The sequence below is a fragment of the Balaenoptera borealis genome (assembly GCF_965194805.1).
Source record: "Balaenoptera borealis genome assembly, chromosome: 13".
Lineage (NCBI taxonomy): Eukaryota > Metazoa > Chordata > Mammalia > Artiodactyla > Balaenopteridae > Balaenoptera > Balaenoptera borealis.
The window spans coordinates 66,863,347-66,883,258 of NC_138870.1; the positions used below are offsets into that span (position 1 = coordinate 66,863,347).

Consider the following 19,912-nt stretch of genomic DNA (forward strand, 5'->3'; position numbering starts at 1 on the left):
ATGTAGTCTCAGTTTGTCTATACGTTTACCTGGGCAAATTTAGCGGGGAGACTTTCATTTGGTTGCTAACAAAGTAGGATAAATCAAGCTGCCATTAGCAGAAACCCTTCTCAAAATTTTTATAAAAGCACAGCTTTCAAATTCATTGCACATCTCTTTAAAAATATATTTTAAAGTAATTTTTAGCGACATCCTATTTGGGATATGCAAACATTTGGCAATAAAATTCTCCTTTGCCACAAAAATTCATTATTTGAATCTCTATGGTAAATTAGCTTTATGAGGTAGCTACTTTATTTTTCTATGAAGCAAAGGCAAGAATAGAGACAGTTTCATCATCTTTATCATTGTTTGTATGAGGAATCACTAAACAGTTCAGTGGTGGGAAGCTATGAAAAGGCCCTTTGGTTTACGCCTTTATCAGTAGGCATAAACATAACTACACCACCCTAGAAAAATGTACATTAATATCTAATATTGTTTCTCAAGACCTAGAGGGGTAGTGTCACCACAGTCAACTATGCTGTACTGATGCAATATTTTAAACCATTTCAATTTGAAAGTGATTGGAGCCATTTGTCATTTGATTATTTTCCACTATTTGTCCTTAGACTGCTTAAATTCAGTTCAGAAAATACAGAATTGATTTGGAGAAGAAGGCGGTATTGACATAAACGATGGCAATGTCTGCAGATTTTCAGGGCTGGGGGAGCAAGAGATCAAATGCTACCCAGACTGAGAGGCAAAACTGATGACGACAATCAAAATAGAAAACTTTATGGTTCATACGAGTTATTGCATTTGATCTTAACTCATGCAGTTACATACTCCATACTACTTATCAAATATTAAATTAATACTAAATAATTTTTCTACTGAATTCTACCACTCTACAATCTGCTTCATGCAATGAACTTCTGGTTGTTTGGTTGTTGTTACTATTTTTTAAACTTTACATTTGGAAAAATTTTAAACTTACCAACACAATTGAAAGAATAGTACAATGAACACACATATACCCTTTGCTTATGCCAAATGGTAACTTTTTGCCACACTTGCTTTGTGTATGTGTGTGTGTTCACTTTTTTTGGCTGAACTATGTGAAAATAAGCTGTAGGCACTTCATCCCTGAGCTACTTCACTGTGTATCTTAAGAACAAGAATACTCTCCTACATAACCACAATACCAGTATCACACGCCTAAAACTTGAACATTGGTGCAATAATATTATCAAATATAATACCTAAATTTAAATTTCCCCAATTGTCCAAAAATGCACTCGATAGCTCCCTTGTAAAGGTACACTTCAACTTTTACAATGAATATCCCCAGATACCTTTTACACGATGTTTTTAACATCTGTGAATTCTTGCCTGAATAACTTATTATGCTGGGTATTGCAAAACAAGGTGATTTTCTAATTTTACCATTTCTTCTACATTTTGAGACAGCATTCTACTGTAAAGAAGAAAGTTCTTTTCCTTTTATTTAATAGTATCACCCTGGGTTCATGGACTTTTTAAATAATTTATTACAATCATTTTACTTTTTCACATCCACATTGTGCCAGATGTGGCCAGTAAGGGCCCCGAAGACCAGCTCCGTGTCTTTCTGACACATGCCAACCAATATGGGGCATATCCTTACATTCTTACACAATGAGGAGCTCTAGGCCCATCCAGTACCTTCCCTGCCCCAGACTTAAACACAAGAAATCCGTTCTGCCTTCCCTCCCCCACGGGTAAAGGTATTGAGAAACCAAAATATACTAATTTTTACTGGAATATCATCTTCTAGGCTCTTTTGGTGGACAGAGCTAGGTTTTTTTTTAAAAGAATGCATTCAAACTTACACCTCTAAGTCAAGTTTAACAACACAGGATTCTTCTTCACTTTTTTCCATTCCATGTGCATATTCCCACGTCCCACTGTGAGAACACCAATTTCTAACATCATCCATATATTTCTCATTTGCTCTATCCTACAATACACAAAAGCTTCAGAATTACTACACCAATAGCAGTAGCAACAAACCTGCTATGTCAGATTCAAGATTTTTAAACTATTCTTTTATGTCCTTAGATTATGTATCACTAAGGTGTTTCACTTAACAATGCATCTTGAAGCACTCCATATCAGTTCATAGAGATATCTTTTATTCTTTTTGATGGTGTTATAGTACTCCATTTTATGGATACATCAGAATTTACTCAACCAATCTCCTATAATTTGGCATTTAAGGGTTTTTTCCCCAATATTATGCCACAATGACTAACTTTGTCTATTTTGTTTTGTACTTTCGAAGGTGTACCTTCAGGATAAATTCCTAGAAGTGGGATTACAGAATCAAGGGTTACCAAGGATACTTTTGTCAAATAGTGCCAAATTCCCCTCCATAGATATCGTGCCATTTTTCACTTCCATCACTGTACTTCTTCAAATAACCAAATCATTATTTCTCCCTGAAAACGCTAATTAAATAATATTAAACAATTAACAATTTTATAGAACAACTATAAGAATTCCTTACACACCCACTTCCTGATTCCAAACTCAAATTTAAATTATATATGGCAGATGTATATAATCCACAGAAACAGAAGGACTATAATACTAGACAAACCTGGACAAGTGGTATATTTTGAAATTGTAGTATTTATGATTATTTTTCTCTTAGACTAGTTAAAAATACAAAATAAAACTAAATAATTCATATAATGGAAATGTAGAGTGAAAAGAAATCTCAGAGATTGATCTTTATGAATTATATTAGAAGAAAGTGAAGTACTTACAACATAACCATGATTGAATGTACATTACAGTTATTTCTTGGAGTATGACTATCTGTATAGTATATATGCTACTCTCACTCAAAATATAATCTTCTCTGTCTTAATTTTTCTCCTAGGGTTCTCAGTCTCTGTATCAACTTTATACCTTCCTAGATTTCTAATATTTCTATTTAAACAGTTCCTAAGATCTCACAATCTGATTTCTTAGTTCCCATTCCCAGGCCACAAAGTGTGGAAGACCAACCCATGTGACTGAACCACTACAGATTTCCCTCATGTGACACCAATGGGATTTCACTGCCACTCAGCAGTACTTCCTTCTCCAGGCTCCAGACGTCTGAAATTCACCTTTCTACACCTTTTCTTTTAGCTGATGACCTTGGTTTTTACTTTACTTGAAAACCAAGGGCATTCAATTTGTATTCATACCAAGTCTATCCTCCCTTCGTTGTAACATCTTCATTTTCACTCTTCCTATTTCTCTTCCTGCAGGCTAACTCACCCCTTCTCACCTCCACACACCTGCACTCTTCCCCTGGAGCTGTGCTCCATAAATCGTCTCCTTTTCAGCTTACAATTTGTTAAATCTTTCTGTCTTCTGGCAACTTCTCTTTGTCTCCACACATGCTTAGGGCTCACACATTCTAACAACAGCTTTCTTCACCTCCTTAACTTTGAATTGTTACTTTTTCTTGTCCTTTCAATGGCAAAATTCTTAAAGTCGCTGTTTTAAAAATCACAGCTTCTGTTTACTCTCTTGTCAAGCCCTTGTAATCTGGCTTCCACTTCACAGAATATGTTCTTTTAAAAGTTTCTAGTGACCTCTAAACTCTAATTCCAGTAGTCTCTTACTGTTCTCCATCCTTCTTAAGCTCACTCCAATGTTTGGCACTATTGATTGATTTCCTCTTCAAACTCCCTTTCTGAGATCATCTGGACTCTTTGTTATCAAAGAGTTTTCCTCCTCAACATTCCCTCTCCCTCTTGTTCACTAGTTCGTCCCAACTCCTAACATTAGGGATTTCCTAAAAGTCTTCCATAAGGTTTATTTGAATAGTTCATCAGGTAAACAACGTGTTGGAAGACCACACATGAGGATGTTTCCTGGATTGTGAAAATGGCAGAATGCATACTGGGGAGCTCATTGCACAAAGCCTGAGAGTTACAGGTATATAGATAGGTTCAGATGTAGTATATGGCAGCAGATAATAGATAGGCAACAGGTATATATAGGTTCAGATAATGGGCCCTGTAGTTCTAAGACTATTTCTTGGGCCAGTATGTATCACAATATTTGTGGGCCAGTATTTCGCAGGCAATTATATATCCAACAACAGTTTTTAACTGACTGAAAGCAGAGGTCTGAACTATAATTTTAAAACATTGATAAAATGTTAACCCTTCTTTTTAGCCTTTCTGCTGAAAAGATTTTCTTTTAATCTAATATCCAAAAGCAAACTGCATCATATTACTATGTCTAAACTGCCCTTAGTTAAATCATTAATAATCATCCATTACTTTTTAGAAATCAGCTCTATTTCTCCATTTTTAAAGACCTAAAAATTTTGAATAGGTTTTTTTCTACAATAAAAATACTGTTACAGCTTCAATTGACATAGGTCAGTTTCTGATGTAACCTGGTCTTTATAGTAATCACTCAGAATAAGAACCAAAAGTGTCACATTCCTTCAGTCAGGAACTTAGGCAATATTTAATCACACATCCATTGCCTAAATTACAGCAAATATTTGTTGTGCACCAATCATATGCAAGTCGCTATTAGGGCATTAGGGATTCAATCTAGACAAAAATCTTTGCCCTGAGAGCGTACACATTTCATCTGAATGAATCAGACTGGCTTAGATGTTATGGTATTTGTAGCTTATACCTGTCCTTCCCGCAGTGGGTGGTGCTGTATAGGGTGTACCAGCTTTAGTGAACCCATTAAATTGGGCAGCTAGGAAGATATTTATCTTCTATAAAGGGGAACTCTTCATCGTGGCCATGGTTCAAAACTAAGGGTGATCTTGACCCAGGGGACTTTTGGCAATGTGAGCAAACCATTTTGGTTGCCCAAGCTGATGGGAAAGGGTTCCTACAATGCACCGGACAACCTCCCAAAGAATTATCCCATCTACAATGTCAACAGTGCCAAGGCTGAGAAACCGTGCTCTGGGCAAAAGGACTCATGTGGCTTGGGTTCTCTCTTAGAAGAGGGACATAAACCACATTCTTCCACATCCTTTCTCCTACTTCTGACCATATTGATCTCCCTTCCAGTTTATTTCTCTGATCTTTTTTGTTCCATGGGAAAACATATAATATTCAACTGAGATCTGTACCTTCTGTTTTTCTGGGCTGTTCTCAAGGGTCAATCAATGCTTACTAAAGTTTTCGAGCAAGCACTAAGGTAAGTTCTGTGCCTGCTGGGCATAATTATAAACAACTTCAGTTTAAAAATCTCCTAACAGGAAGCACAGGCGCAATCTACAAATTGCAATCTTTTTCTGGTGTGTTTGTGCCCTCAGCAGCTCACAGCAGGGCCAAATCAGTCTCCATCAGCCACCATTTTTCTAGCTACCTTCCTAAAATATCAGAAGCAACAAACCTCCCAGGGTGAGGAACCATTCTGCAGTTTTGCCTACATGGATCACTATTTTTCCCCTACAGTGGTTATGCTGCTATAAAATAACTAAGTTATTATTTAATTCATGAATAGAAGGGCAAGTTAATCACGTTATTCTTTAGAAGTGTTATTTCACATGGTACAAAATTCACAGGGGCCTTGGTTGTTAGTCCAAAATTCACTTGTGTTTTTCCTTTCTTTTAGATACTGCCTAAACGTTATAGATTATAATGTCATCATTTTACCTGTATAACTCTATGGCAGGGTATAAACTAAGTCACGTAACTGTTGAACTCCAGATGGAATTTATACTTTTACTACTTATATAACATTAGATAACTCATTTAACCTTTCAAGGGCTGGATTTAGTAATGCATTAAATAAATAAGTTGAACTAGTATCTGGCATAAGAATCCTGGGTTTGAATTTGGTCACACAGCCAGAAACTGGTGATGCCATCAGCAAGTCATCCCACCATTTAGACTCTAGAGATTATAATGTGATTACTTCGAGTATTACAAAGCTATTTGCCATTGCCGCTGTCATCACCAGATGGTTATCTTGAATGTGTCTTCTGGTTCTACAGACACAACTCAATATCACCCTAAACTGTATCTAAGAGATGATATCCAATATTCAGGATGTCTGAATTGGCCAAAATTAAGTAGGGTTTTAAATTCTGTGTTTCAGCTTTTTTTTCCCCTAGTAAAATAATTATACTTTGTAGGCATAGAAGTATAGGGGTGGAGATGTAATTTTTACCCCAGTGGTTCCAAATTTCTTAACATGCACATCTATTTTAGATTCACTAGGAACTACTAATACATTATAACCAAAACACTTTTTAGTAAAGGTCGAATATTTTCTCTGGAAAGTCTCCCATCTCAGAATGTGTCTTCTTTTGTCCTAAAGCTGTATGAGCTCTGTTATTACAGCAAGAACACCTTCACTAGCAAACAAAAATGTCACCCAGACAAAGAGAGGTATGGAGAGCCAGGTCCCATCCACTATGACCTGGCATTTTGGTCTGTAGTTACTGACCATCAAGAGTGATGTCATTCATTTTTAGAAAACCCCATGATTTATTAGTCCAGAGCAAGAAGAGGGACACGTTTGTGGGTGGGTGGCTGGAGTAGAACTCGGACATCATTTCTGAATTCTGTGATTTTTCCAATTACCTGTGCTCCCAAGAAGTCAATCACCACTGCTTATAAAGAGTCACCCATTTGACTGATAAATAACTAGGTTCTGAGGGAATATTAAAATGAAATTAAACACTACTTCATTTACACTTCACCTATCCACATGCATTTCAATTTATCCAGACCATTTTTCTAGGCACTCCTGTTGAGTACAGTAAAATCTCCACCTCCATCAGGTACGTTTGAGGTCGGATGCACGTTGGAGTGATTCTCCATGTGATATTTCACAGAATCACCAACCCACCTTTCCAGTATCCCTTCTGGGTTAGATTTCTTCACAATACCCAGATAACAAGTAGGCAGGCTACATCTTATTATCCAGGTTTGCACTGTGGAAGGAATGGTCTGATTCTCAAGAAGCTGACACCTTTCTTGGATATAAAAGATATGTAAAAGAATAAATAACCCACTCCAAAAAATACTATGATGGTTTACAGCAAATCAATTTGCTATAAATGTGATTTACTACAAATCATCATAGTACCAGCTATCTTCAAGCAGTATGAACTAAAGGTGTAGAAGAGTAATATATAGAAAAAATGGTTTGAAAATGCCCATGATTATGAACCAGTTCCCCCTAACCCAGTAATTTATCATTTAATAGTTAGGTATTTTATAGCAAAGTTAACTATACATACTTTTTCTATAAAGTACATCCTATATTTCCATTCTTGGCCGATGAAAATTTAAGTGCAATCCTGCAGTATATGTCAGGAATTGAAGTGTTTTATCTTCTAACATTTCAGTCCCCAAAAAGAGTTCATTTTGCTGCTATAGCATTTTCCATATCATCTTTCTTTGTTCAACAAGTTCCTTCCAATCCTCTTTTCCATGAAACTACAAGATTTGCTTGAGGCTCAAGGATCCCCACATATTCACATTCTTCTCAAACTTTACTCTTGTCTTTCTTTGCCTGTAATTTTCTAGTATCTCCTGGATTTTACACATCAAGTATAAAATTCAGGAAATTCAGTTACTTTATCAGTTCTGCACATTCAAACTTCCTGGTATTGATTTCACCTTACATGCATCATACCTATAGTTGGTTTGCATTTTATTTATACTGCACATAAACTATTTCTTTGTAAAGACTATTTTTACAGTACAGTGGAGAGTGCGTAGGAGACTTTGGTTTTAATCCTGCAGAGCACTTTCCTTCCTCAAGCATAGAATAGAAATGTTGAAATTGTGTTCATTTTCCCAGAACTTATTATGATGTGTATGGTTTTTATTCACGTACCCTCTAATTTCTTACTCTCCCCAGGTCTAGAAAAGAAATTGAACTGTTAGAATTCTTTCTTTGAGAGAAAGGAAGTAATTTTATTCATGAAGTCCATTTCAATTAGTAAAAATGTCTCTGAGTGGCTGATTCCCCAGAGATTAAATGTCCAATAAGCAGTCAAGTAGAAAGTGGACTCCCATCCCCCTAGTTTCTCACACACGTAAGTGATGGCATACACTTCCTCCTACCAGCTTTCTCCTGAAATTGTAATTTGTCATTTTCTAAGGACTAGACAATTAAGGTCTGAGATTCATTTTCATTGCAAATGAATAATTAGTGAATGTCAATTTCATGTTCTCTTAGTCCATGGAAAAGACAAAAGCAGTTATGTTACAATGCTTAACAGGCTCTCTAGCTACGATGACACACCAATTCTTGGAGATGATAAACATAAATATTATTATTGTTTTCCTCCTTAAAAGATCATCTAATCTGGTCTCATTGAAAAGTTTACTTAACATTTGTCTTCTCTATGTATAACTTTAGGAGTGTTTTGCTAATTAGATGCAAGAAATATAGTCACCTCTTCTAAACATTATTTTATTTACACTTGGTTTTAGATTTTTTTATTGTTTCTTTGTTTCTCCACCCCCTTACAGCACAAGGTATCTCAGACCCCAAGCAGCTGCCATCTGGCTTGTTTTACATAACTCTCTAAGGCCATTCAAGTGGCAGTATACCAGTGAAGAATAAAAATATATATATTGGATAGAGCCCAGGAATTGCACCCAAAATAGCTTTTGAAAAGTCATTGAGCATAACAGTGGAAATAATAAGGAGGTCATAGCAGCAGCTGCTCCAGGAGCACCGGAATAATTCTCCCATCATCATGCCGCAGGTATAGGCGGAAAGCAATGCTTTTGGAACCTCCACTTTCTCCTTTAGTTTTTATGCCTATCACTCAATCTCAACAGCTGACAAGCACCTGGGGTTCAATTCCTTCAGGATTTCATAAATTCACACTAATTTTGGCAATTTCCCAGTTGTAACAGTGAGAACCTTCCCCCAAGTTGGGCAAACAGCTTTAATATTTCATTGCATATTCATGTATCACCCCATGTTATTTTTAGTCTAATGGAGAGAGCAGACGAGGCTTCATAAAAGATTAGTAGGAGCCCTACAAATAGCTTTCTCACTGTTCTAATAGATTTGGTTTTTTTTTTCTTTTCCTGAGAGGGCAGACAAGAATTCCCTTCAAAGACAATGTATTTGGTAGTGAACAAAAGGAAAACTTCAAACCACCGAGAATCTCCTTGATATGTGAGAATATCTAATTTTGATTCCCCCAAGACAGCCAGCCACAATGTTCACCAACTGGAAGGCACCAGCTAATCTTTACTTTCTCTTTCCCCCCAGTTCTTCCCATTTGTATTATTTAAAGGGTATGTCATGTTTCATTATTTCCACATTTCTTTCCGTGAGATATCAAAATCGCATTGGGAAAGAGCTATATCTTAAAAAAAAAAAAAAAAAAAAAAAACCCACAGACAATTGGAGATCATTTTTTCACACCGTATAGGTGTCTTGTAACTTTTATATTTACTGTGCTGTTTTTTTACAAGAATTTTCTATTCCATTTCCCTTATTCATCCAGAGAGTTTTATAAGATTGTATAGCGTGTAATATAGTGAAAAGCCCAAAATAATAGAAAATATTTTTAGAATGGAGACATTCTACAAATGACAGATTTTTCCATTTTAGGCCTTATGAAAAATGGATTTGAAACTTATAAAATATGTATCTGGAACATCTGAATGCAAGATTTTTTATTGGATTTTAGAATTCAGATCCATGATTTAAAAGCCATTTCCTTTTTCTGAAAGTAGCCATGCCGAATTGATTTTTAAGGAGAAAGAAAGGGTGTAATTTGGATTTTAACCCTTTTCTAAGGACTTACATTGTTTTCACTTATGCTGACTTCCTTTATTCCCATTGCATCCTCATGGAGCAGGGAATGCATGTGTTATCATCGCTCTTTTACAAGGATGAACTTTAGGCAGAGCTATAAATAAGGCTTCATTTTCCTTTGCTCCATTTCACCTTTTCAGTTCTACATCTCCTGTTATAGACGCAGTGTGGCTTTCTAGCTAACACTCTTTTTTCTATCCTGAAAGAAGGGTCTTATTATCTTATAACATCACTCAAAGAGAACTTGCTTTCCCCGCCCCCCCCCCACAGAGAGTTAAAGAAAGGAAATAATCAACCCAAATGAATGAATCACTAATGGTAGAACTTCAATAATGAACGTGAGATAGATATCTAGGAGATATCGCTGAGTATTTTCCAAGTCTTTGAAAATGCATGGAGGAGTAGGGAAAGTCCCATTTTGTTATTCTTATGAAACCAAAAATCTGAGTATTCAATCACTAACCCAAATTTTATAATCTTGATTCTCCAACTTTGAAAGTAGTTCTTTCTCGGTCAGACTTCTTCCTTCTATGATGGCTGCATCAACTTCCACTAATTTTTAGTACAGTTGACGGAGTAAAAAAAGAAGCTAACTGAATATAAAGATGACTAGGTTGGAAACCAAAAATCCAAGTCTAGTCTGATTTGCCGCTAACTAGCATTCTGACTTTTGGAAGCAGCTGTGCCTTTCTGGAAGTTATTTTCCTCCTCTAAAATTAGGAAGCTCAAGAATATCTTTTTTAATGGTTCTGCAACAGTCTTCTTGGATTTAAGCTTGAACTCTACTACTCTACTAGGTGTGTGATCTTACACAAGCTATTTAATCTGTGTATGGTTTACTTTTCTCATCTCTAAAATGGAGATGATTGCAGTACCTACCTTGGAAGGAATTACGTCAGATGGAGTAAGTATTTAGTTAGCTTCTAATAATTTTTAGCTATTACTTGACTTTTAAGAGCTAAATTCAGGTTATCACAGATACATTAAACAGTTAGCATAACTGAAAAATGTAAATGTGATTTTAGATATTTGTATAATAGCTGATGTTTATCAAGTGTTTATTATGTGCCAAACATTGATTAAGTCCTTCATTTGTAAATATCATTTAATCCTCTCAATAACACAGTGTAGAAGATACAATTATCTTTGGTTTACCAATGATAAAACAAAGGCTTAGACAATCACACAAGTAAAAAAAAAAAAAAAAAAGTGCCGGAGGTGGTCACGGTGAACAGTTTTTTCCCCAGAGTTCACTCTTTTAATCACTGTGCTATCCTGCCTTCCATGCTAGAGTCTTCTGCCTTCCATCTAGATAACCAAACCCTAATTAAATGCAGCACTAGATCCTAATAAAAATAAACCTTCTCATCTCTTGAATCATTTTTATGATCCCTATTTGATTTACATTAAAAAAAAAAAAAACTTGCCAGTGGACTTTTTTGAGGCTATGAACCCATAAAGTCAAAAAATGTTTTCAACTATGACTCATTATTCGCCTCCATCCTTTCCTTTCATAATCACATATGAAGGACCAAGTTTCTTGGGAATCTCATTGACTTATTTAGATCTAGCCTGGAATTCACCTAAAGCTAGATAAAACTAGTGTTGAAAGGCCTGTAAGAGCCCTACAGAAAAAATTGCATCAACACACACATACACACACACACACACACACACACACACACACACACACACACACACACCTTCATTTCAAATATAAGAAGTCAGAGGTCAGAGTTTTAACACCATTGTTTTCCATAGATGGTGGCAATTAAGACATTTGAAACTGCTACATTTCAATCCCCAGATCCTCCTGGTGCAACACTTCACTGCACTGGGAAAGAACATCTGTTTCATTCTCCAGATTAATTCCCTTCTTTCACAGAAATGACTTTCAGCTATTTTAGATATATGCGCTTCATTTGAGAAGCAATTTATATTCATTCAGTCACAGCCATCATTCACTAATATCATGGATTGATGGACTTAAAAAGCCTAGCTTTTCATTAGTTCTGTTTGCAAGGCTAATTTTTATAGCATTGGATTATTTTACTTCCAGTTGCTCCTTTTTCCATGACTTTGTGTCCCACAATCATTCTTTTGATAGAGTAATCTATTACATGTTTCTATCTAAAAAGATGTGTTGATTCCCTTCGTAATGAGAGCAGGTATTTACAAAAGCCAAAAGGTTTATGTTCCTTGTGCTAATTTGCACAGAAAGTTCTGTGAACCCTTTCACTTGGCAATGAGACTATTAAAATATGAGTCTTGGGGGCTTCCCTGGTGGCGCAGTGGTTGAGAATCTGCCTGCCAATGCAGGGGACACGGGTTCGAGCCCTGGTCTGGGAGGATCCCACATGCCGTGGAGCAACTGGGCCCGTGAGCCACAATTGCTGAGCCTGCGTGTCTGGAGCCTGTGCTCCGCAACGAGAGGCCGCGATAGTGAGAGGCCCGCGCACCGCGATGAAGAGTGGCCCCCGCTTGCCACAACTGGAGAAAGCCCTAGCACAGAGACGAAGACCCAACACAGCCATACATTAATTAATTAATTAATTTTAAAAAAAATTTTAAAAAAAGTTTTAAAATATGAGTCTTGGAACAGAGAGGATCAGGAATTTAGTTGCTTGTGTAACACGTATTATTGGCTCCTAATTTGCACTGAATATATGTAAACTCATTGCTCCATTTCTCAAGTATCCTATTATTTGTTTACTCTTGCAGCTGTTACTGCTAAATTCAAATTAGTCACAGGATCTCTCGATATATTACTATTCCTTTAGCTAAAGCAATGATGATAGGGGTGGATGGATGGATAGATAGATAAATGTAGGTATTACTGATCCCTATCTAAGTCCACATACATAAAGGATTTTTCACTTGTTAAATTGTACTTATCAAGAACATGTGTAAAACAATCTAATTGCTTTGCTGTTTATAGGCACACCATGAAATTTTCTTCTGAAGCAGTAGATTCTAGTACGTGAGGAGCCTTGGAAATAAAGAAGAGACAATTCCTTGTACTGATGATTCCTACTGATAGAAGTATTTCTAATTACAGTATGACATCCTCTATCTTAGTTGCTATGCAATTAACATTTTCTCTTTTCTTCTTCCTCCCAATACACTTATACATGAGGATCTGTGGGTTTCATTACACCAGGGTGATTAGGTAGAGATATTTGGTTGAGATTTTAAGGTAAATTTTGACTTCAAAAATGAGTGATAAGTTATTTCTTTCTTCCTGGGCATTGCTGTGTCCCAGGACCTTCACCTATACATACGGTCTCCTCATTTAATCCTCCCAGCAACCTGTGAGGGACCTGCTGATCTAGTAAGGAATCTGGGACATATGCCCTGCATGACTACAACTAAGACATAAAATGATGACTGCTATAAGCCAAGTACAGAGACGTATAACAATAGCTGTGCAGAAGAAAGTTTCCTTCTATCTGAAGAAATTTTTAAAAACTCCTTGAAAAGGTAACATTACCGTCAGATCTGAGAGGAAAAAAGGTATTTCTAATGTTACTTTAAATCCTATGACTTCCTCTTCCCTTTAGACGTGTATCACTAATGTTATTCTTGTGGTAAACAAACATAAACGAGATAAGAACGATACCTTGGCAAAATGTGAAATGAAGATGAGGGAGCAAGGAAAAAAGGAAGAGAGAGAAGGTAGGAGAATATTGGAAGGACCTAACAAGGACTATGAGTATGTGTTTTCATGAAAGAGAGATTGTGAAAGATAGAAATAAGAAAGACCTTATTCCTAATCAGTCACAAATAAGAAGGTGGGGGAGAAGGAAAGTCATGGTTTAATGTTCCCTTGATACAACCACCAGTTGACACCGCCAAGGCAGTCTAGTTTATTTGTTGCCTGAGTTGACCTTACTAGTGTCAGGGGAGAATCTGTCTTCTGATCTCATGTGTAAGACATTCCAAGCTCAGATGCTCATTTCTTAAGAAAAGAAGATGAAGTAAGAAATGCTTCAGTTATTGATGGTCTTCAAGTTTTCTAATGTTAATACCTAGTATACGGAGAAAAGGGTTGCGAAAGAGGACAAGGCACCTGTTTTAATGGTGGCAAAGGCGGCCTTTCTCCCACAGCTAAGCTGAGTGATCTTGCTTATGGGTGAAGTCTTTTGTGAAATCATTCTGGCTTGCTCAGGGGCCAGCCTTGTTGTGTGTCTCTCACCATTCCTAGAAGGACAAAGTAACTGCCCCCAACATCACCCGCAGGGTGTAAGAACTGATTAATGTGAATGCATTTACCATTTATCATTTATTCAAATATTAAGACTCACTGACCTCTAAGAGAATCAAAGTAAGCATTTTTTTTTTTTGCCCTTCCTTCCTTTCAAATAAGTTGATATCAGTAGCTGTGCTTCTCATAAATGGATTCTCTAGAACCAATTCCTTTCACAACTGTGGCCTCTCAAACTAGCAAATCATATCTGAACTAAAGTTAGTTCTATTCAGGTGACTCTACATTCCATTCCATTCTACACAATGTCATAGTCAGTGTACTACCCTAAGGACCCCAAACAATTTCTTAGTAGCCTGAAAGAGTTCCTATAACTTTCCAACAAATTTCAGAAAAAACATAGGATAATGAAATAAGCCCGAGAAAAGATTTTTTAAACATCGTCTTTATGCCAGGGATTGTTCTAGACCTAAGAAGATGCGATGATGCCACTACTGGACTCTCAAGGAGTTTACAATCTAGTATAAGAAGAATATGTGTAAACCAATATGTACTAAGCAGTAGAACATATGAGACACACTAGGGAAATAAATGAATTCTGACTGGGTGGGCTCAGAGAAGAAGGAAACAATTGACTTAAAACTTGAAGTATTAAAAATATTCAGATAGTAAAGAATTAGATGGGGGCAGAGTTTAGGCAGAAAATTTGCTGAAACGGAGGTAAATTACTTAATAGAGCAGAAATTCAGGGGTGTTTCACACCAAGAATTTACTTTAAATTCTCTTTAAAGTATTTACTTTAAATTACTTATTTCTATATTTTCATTGTTTACTATTATTAAGATCCATCAAGACATCATGACCAAAATATATCTTATTTTGTATAATACATGAAAAATTGATGATGCTATCTTTAAATATGTTTCTTATTTCATTTCTTCATCACATTTCAGAACGTTTTCGCTCTTTGTGGATTCATTTTGTTTTTGTTTTATTTTTCTCTATTTCTTCGGTATTTTAAAATCCCTATGTGCTGATAAATCATAGAGCATGCTGGAATTATCGGATGCCTAGATTAATTTAAAAACTGGATTTTAAGTAGAAATGTAATTGGCTATAAAATGTATAGACTCTTACTATGGTAATCTTCTAACTTCTGTTGAACCCTGGATTTCAAGTCTCTGCTGACCAGTGAAACTTGTTTCAATTCATTCAGAAGGGTAGTGTCTTACGCAGGGTGAGCATCTGAAGCAAAAATTATCTATAGTCTAAATGACCTTTGAAAATTAGCCTACCATAAAATTCAGTAGGCTGCTTTTTCCTGTTTTTCAGTAAATCTAACACAACATTGAAAGAGATCACTGTTCTCGGTGAGAGATTGAGGTGAAATAATCACCTGAGTTAGAAGCCATACTGTACGAAAAAATTTAATTGTTGCTTTTTTTTTTCCTGAGTGGGTATGGTTGATGTCACCTAAGTGTTTTTTTGTTTTTTTTTTTTTTAATTTATTTTTGGCTGCATTGGCTCTTTGTTGTTGCGCACGGGCTTTCTCTAGTTATGGTGAGCGGGGGCTACTCTTCCTTGTGGTTGGGCAGGCTTCTCATTGCGGTGGCTTCTCTTGTTGCGGAGCACAGGCTCTAGGCACGTGGGCTTCAGTAGTTGTGTCACGCAGGCTCAGTAGTTGTGGCGCACGGGCTTAGTTGCTCCACAGCGTGTGGGGTCTTCCCGGACCAGGGCTCAAACCCGTGTGCCCTGCATTAGCAGGCGGATTCTTAACCACTGTGCCACCAGGGAAGCCCTCACCTAAGTTTAATTCGAATGCTACTGCAGTGGTCCTCACAGATAACCATGCGTCAGTATCCCCTGGAGAGTTGTCTGTTGAACTAGCTTGCAGAATTCTACCCTCAGTAGGTATAGAGTAAGGCTTGAGAATTCACATTTCCAACAAGTTACCAGTAATGGTGATGCTGCTGGTCCAGGGATCTCGTCTGTGTCCGTGTGTGGGTGTGTGGGTGGGTGGGTGTGTGTGTTTTAAAGATACCCATGTGTGCAGCCATTTTCACAAAAAAAAAAAAAAAAAAAATCTGCTAGCAGCTATCAGCTGCAACCTTATGGTCTCAAGGTCTCCCCCATGTAACTACGCAAGCATTCTGGACCCCAATCAATCCTTGCTAAGCAAGCATCCTTACTTCTTGCCAGCTCCAATCCTAATTCTTAACAACTTATGCAACTTTTTGGTTTTTGCCTGTGTAAGCCTTCCCCATTTTGTAGCCCAGCAGAACACAATTCAAGTGCTTCTTGAATCTGTTGTCTCCCAGGCTATAGTCCTCTATTTGGCTCAAATAAAACTCTTTTCTATTCCAAAAAATTAAAAGATGCCCTGTATGTGTGCATCATTCAGCCAACTACATTCTTTCATCTATCAATCCTTTCTTTGTTATTCAGTAGTGAATATAACCACTTCTGCCCTATAGAGCTGTTTTGATGTGCAAAGCTGGCAAAACCAATTCTCAGCTGCTGGGAATGCCTTAAATGCTGAGGTCAAATTGTCAATAGAATCCTGCCTGGGTTGATTTAATGTCAGGAAGATAGATATCAAAGTGGCATTTCAATAAGCTACTTTGCTAAACTTTAATAACACAAATTCTGTTAACCTTGGAGCCCTGATTTAAATACAAGTAAGTGAGGAAATCCCTATTGTTAACTAAGCCCATTTTGCATATTTATTGCTATCCCTTTTAATTTGTAAGGGCATATCAGACTTTAATGAAATCTATTCTCTACTACTAGGTCTTTGACTTTGCCTTTTCCACTTGTTACATTAGATGTAGATGCCTGATGTGACTTTACTAGCAGCTTACCTACATTTGGAGAAACTATGAAAACATTTGAAAAAGTGCTTGCTGTCATCCTGTCATTCCTTTCTTAACTTTCTCGTTTTTTCCTATACTTGTCTATAATCTGTTTTCAAAGTCCAAAAATTTTAACTTGCTTTTTCACTCCACCAAAATGAAAATCATATCTATATTGATTTCACTATTTAAAAAATAAATGCTGTATTTTGTTGAGCTCAGTACATTCAGTACTGAATGTGTTCCAATTGTTTTAATTCAGAATTATCCTTTGTGCAATCATATACCTAAAAAAAAGAGAGATAACCCTGAAATAAGAGAATACAATGCAAATAAGCTGGGATAGGGGAGTGTGAGACTATAGAAATTTGGAAACGTGGAGGCTATTTGACAACCAAGAAGATTATCACACTGTCATCATCAGGCTTTGGGTTTGATTAAGGGGAAGGAAGAGGATGCCCTAAGTAGCATGGGGAAAGACTCAGAGTAAAGATTTAGATATAACAGATTAAAATGTGATAAATTCACAATTTCATCAAGTCACCTACCTTGTTTTGTAGTCTAACTTGGAAGGAACTAAGGTTGAAAATATATAAATATGATACAAAAAATTTAAATGTAAAAAATCAAATTACCTACTTTTTCCCCTTTTATAAGTCTATGTAAAGTTATAGAATACAAAGTTAAAACATCTCTTACTTTAATTGCTCTGCCTATGGATTTCTTATAGGGAACTGCCTTCAGTGGCATGAAAAATCTAAAATTGCTTGCAGTGTTTATATTTGAAGTCAATAAATTCTACTTATTCATTCATTCAACACATATTTATTAAGCAACTTCTATGTGATTCGTGTTGGGTGACTCGTGCAGGAAACAGAGTTGTGACCACACATCCCTTGCTTGGCCTGGTTGTTAAAGTATACCAAGGAACTGCTCATAGCAATAACATGCGTTGACTGTGGAACCAGAAGTTCATGGGCCTATCATGCAGTGTATCAAGGGGTCCTGGTCCTAATCATGATGTCTGGGTGCTCCTGGCAAACTTAAGGAACCCTAATTGAGAATTAAAATCACATGTGGAAAAACAATCAGTCTAAGCTATATATTTTTTTCCTTCAGCAACAACTACAGAGAAGAAATGTGTCCCTTTAACCTCTGAGGCGGTTATTTTCCCTTTCAACAGAGGGGGGAAATCTTCACATCAGAACTAACTGTTCTATGATTGATTAATAGCTTCCCTCCTGTTGCTGTGTGCAGCCAGGAGGACGTGCATTGCACACACAACAGGAGGTAAGAGAGTCAATCAATTAGGGGAACAATTAGTTCCAGTTTCTACAATTTATTTGAGGCTGTAGATGAAATTGCCTGAAAATATTCAGAACATTAAAGATGAGTGATGAAACCTAAAGAAATAAATTTATATTCAAATTTCAGAGGCAGCTGCTTAGCTGACGCTGCTCTTCTGCAGATAGGCTACGTTAATGCAATAACAATTATAATTTGGCAGCAATTAATAAATAGACTGTCCAAACCAGTCAAGTTGTGTTCATGGTTTTGGAAGGCTGCTGATTTTAGCTTTGACATGATGTGGCTGAAGTATTCCTGAAAAGCTCAACGTTATTAATTAATTTAAGAATGCAATTCTGTGACTCCCTTTCTATGGGTCGTAGGTTGGAAATTTCAGGAACCAATCACTCAGTGCATCCTGCCGTGTCTTCTTTGGGGTCCATATTTAATTCATATTTGTATTTAGAAAAATGCAATATGTAGGAGTATTCTCAAATTTATGAGATTGATGCAAACACAACCAAGAAAACGTGAGACGACTTGAAGTAATGTAATTTGATGGGATCCTCACATAGAATTCTAGATTTAGTCCTCGTTGCAATATCATGGTATAAAATTCAAGTTAGGGGTAGAAATCAGGTGGGCCAAGGGTGATGGTCTAGCTCCAAGTGAACTTAGAGTTATATCACGTGCAGTATAATCTGGAAGTCTGAGCCTAGGGTCCCTCTGGTCCAGGGAATGAGACAACAGAAAGAAATAAAAATGGTCAAGAACATTTCATTGAGAACAGTGAAATAAGCAAAATGTTCAATACATTTAATACAAATTCTTTTTCTTTTAAAGCAAGATATAAGAAGGAGTTTAAAGCCATAATTCTACCAAGTTTTAAGCTTGGAGATTTTCCTATCCTTACTTAATAATCATCAAAGCTACCTCAGCCCAGAATGTAAATTCCTGATCAGTTTCACATAGCTACTAGTTTGTTCAGACTTCAGTAATGAGTAAATAAATTATTGATGTTAACATGTGTGTATGTAATAATATTTAAAATCCAAACACATTCTGAGAGTAATGCTCTAGAGTTACTCAAATTTAATCCCTCAGTGAAAATTTACATTTTTTAAAAGGTAGCACTGTTACTTTGATGAATGCATAATCTCTTGCTGAAAACTCTGATGGATACAAATAGGACAGCTAAGAAATAAGGCAGGCAAATAACATCACTATCACCCAGAAAACAAGGTAATACTAACAGAGAAAATTAATTCTAAATATTAAATCTATTATTTAGAAAATTAAAATTAAATCTAATATTTAGAAAATTAATTCTAAATATTAGAATCTATTTCTAAACAGGAAAGAATTCATCTCATCGCACACAAGTTTTCCTAACCTTTAAATAAAAATCTGGTAGAAATGTGTTAGAAAATTCCATTTTGTAATTCAATTCTAGAAATTAACTAAGAAGAAAAGCAAATTGATATTCCCAGCTCCTTGTCTGTGGTGTTTTAGTACTCACATCAACTTTCGTGCTCTAACTAATTTTATTAATCCCTCTAGTTAATGAATAAGTAAATCAAGAGCAGGGAGAAAAATAATCCATCGATTGCAAGAACAGTAGTAGAAAATTTTTAGAAGTGGCCCACAGCTACGAAAGTGATCTTGTCAGCATTGCTTTGCTATCTTGTTAATATTCTAATTTGTTTTATTGTTCTTCATAGAGCAAAATGTTTCACAGTTAATCTTCTACGGTACTTTT

The 19,912-nt window shown here is 36.3% G+C and overlaps 1 protein-coding gene and 2 long non-coding RNA genes across 6 annotated transcripts in view; 1 reads left to right on the forward strand and 2 right to left on the reverse strand.

The window, feature by feature from the left end:
• Positions 1-19,912, forward strand: part of SYT1 (synaptotagmin 1) — a 538,168-nt gene that overhangs the window by 303,162 nt on the left and 215,094 nt on the right. The window lies entirely within an intron of this gene.
• LOC309609796 overlaps positions 1-19,912 on the reverse strand; it is a 289,307-nt gene that overhangs the window by 116,324 nt on the left and 153,071 nt on the right. The window lies entirely within an intron of this gene.
• On the reverse strand, positions 53-19,432 carry LOC309609401. The gene is made up of 2 exons (XR_014233414.1): positions 11,636-19,432; positions 53-11,424 (listed from the first exon to the last, which is right to left on the reverse strand). It is a non-coding gene; the product is annotated as an uncharacterized lncRNA (long non-coding RNA).